Source organism: Schistocerca nitens, chromosome 7 (genome assembly GCF_023898315.1).
Source record: "Schistocerca nitens isolate TAMUIC-IGC-003100 chromosome 7, iqSchNite1.1, whole genome shotgun sequence".
NCBI lineage: Eukaryota > Metazoa > Arthropoda > Insecta > Orthoptera > Acrididae > Schistocerca > Schistocerca nitens.
In genome coordinates, this window is record NC_064620.1 from 310,581,325 (window position 1) to 310,583,824 (window position 2,500).

Below are 2,500 nucleotides of genomic sequence, written 5' to 3' on the forward strand. Positions count from 1 at the left end.
TAGGGCCCAACGTAGGTTAGGTTAGGGCCCAACGTAGGTTAGGTTAGGGCCCAACGTAGGTTAGGTTAGGGCCCAACGTAGGTTAGGTTAGGGCCCAACGTAGGTTAGGTTAGGGCCCAACGTAGGTTAGGTTAGGGCCCAACGTAGGTTAGGTTAGGGCCCAACGTAGGTTAGGTTAGGGCCCAACGTAGGTTAGGTTAAGGCGCAACATAGGTTAGGTTAAGGCGCAACATAGGTTAGGTTAAGGCGCAACATAGGTTAGGTTAAGGCGCAACGTAGGTTAGGTTAAGGCGCAACGTAGGTTAGGTTAAGGCGCAACGTAGGTTAGGTTAAGGCGCAACATAGGTTAGGTTAAGGCGCAACATAGGTTAGGTTAAGGCGCAACATAGGTTAGGTTAAGGCGCAACATAGGTTAGGTTAAGGCGCAACATAGGTTAGGTTAAGGCGCAACATAGGTTAGGTTAAGGCGCAACATAGGTTAGGTTAAGGCGCAACATAGGTTAGGTTAAGGCGCAACATAGGTTAGGTTAAGGCGCAACATAGGCTAGGTTAAGGCGCAACATAGGCTAGGTTAAGGCGCAACATAGGTTAGGTTAAGGCGCAACATAGGCTAGGTTAAGGCGCAACATAGGTTAGGTTAAGGCGCAACATAGGTTAGGTTAAGGCGCAACATAGGTTAGGTTAAGGCGCAACATAGGTTAGGTTAAGGCGCAACATAGGTTAGGTTAAGGCGCAACATAGGTTAGGTTAAGGCGCAACATAGGTTAGGTTAAGGCGCAACATAGGTTAGGTTAAGGCGCAACATAGGTTAGGTTAAGGCGCAACATAGGTTAGGTTAAGGCGCAACATAGGTTAGGTTAAGGCGCAACATAGGTTAGGTTAAGGCGCAACATAGGTTAGGTTAAGGCGCAACATAGGTTAGGTTAAGGCGCAACATAGGTTAGGTTAAGGCGCAACATAGGTTAGGTTAAGGCGCAACATAGGTTAGGTTAAGGCGCAACATAGGTTAGGTTAAGGCGCAACATAGGTTAGGTTAAGGCGCAACATAGGTTAGGTTAAGGCGCAACATAGGTTAGGTTAAGGCGCAACATAGGTTAGGTTAAGGCGCAACATAGGTTAGGTTAAGGCGCAACATAGGTTAGGTTAAGGTGCAACATAGGTTAGGTTAAGGGATGGTGTATGAGGGGGGAGGGGACGAGGTTCGTTCATAGTGATGATGGTAAGTGGACGCCTGAGGCACCCTGAGATGTGTCACGTCAGGATGCACCTTTGGCTCAGGGGAGGTGGTGCGCCGGTTCTGTGGGTGTGGCAAGGGAGTGGCAGACCTGTGTCTTTCATTTCTGCCATTGCTTATATGCTGTGAGACACGCCAGTGTGGTGGTGTTGGCTGCACCCCTGTGTAGCACATGTGTGGGTGTTTGTGGCTTATCTGCGTAATGATGGTTGTTGGAAGTGTGAGATATTCTGTTTTTGGGGTGGACCTCCTGGTTTTGTTATCATAGTGTGAATGGTGTAATGTGGCGGAGAGGATGCACTGGATGTTGTTCCATGGTGGTGCTTAGATATTGTGTCTGTTACAGCCAGAGAGTAGTGTGTGATAGGGTGTCTGGGTGACGTGTAGTTCACATTGTGTGCACAGACTGTCAGCATGTATAGGGACAGTTGTATGTCGTATGTCATCTATATTCCGATGGCTCTGCATCTATTAGTTATCAGCTCCATGTATCAGTTTAATCTGGTTGCAGTCTCGTGGTGTTCTATCTCTGTACAGTAGTAGAGGTGCGACTGCACTACGTAGCTACCCCTTGCGGCAGCTTTCCCCGGTGTATGGCATATGATTATCAGCAATGAGTCGATTAGTGACAACTGGTCGTGTGACAACGTCACATGTCTGCGGGTGGGATACGCTACAACCTGCTTGTGGGTCAGGGCTCAGTAATGCTCTCCTCACACTGAGCGCTCGGACCGTCATTACCCGTCTGCGTGATATATTGCGGAGCGCTTTTAGCCATTGCCAGAGTCTTTGCGACTGCGAGTGCAACGCCCATGGGGACCGATATGGTAGGGGCGCTTCCTAGCTGATCGCTCAGCATCGGAATCCGTACTGTGAGCACGCAATCGCGCACAGACTTAGAGCATGTGTAGGGACAGCGGGAATTTCGCATCTTGGATAAAACGCTTCATGAAACGGATGATATAGGGGTGGATTGCAACTTACGACTGCGAGAAAAGTCCGCCGTTCATCCGCTGGAGTTGCAATTTGGGCAGGTGACGTGAGGCACGTACGGGGGCGGGTGGCGTGATTGTCGGTGGACGACGTCGTGCGGCGCAGGGACTGGCGTTGGTGCTCTTGTGGTGGACAGTGGATGCAGGCTTTGTGGGTGGGGTCGGGAAACGGGTACTGTGGGCCCATCGCCGTCGTAGTCAGCTTGGCGTCGCATAGATGGCGGTACTGTTTTTGTGGTGCGATCGACATGGTGGTTCTAGTGCTGTCGGATGC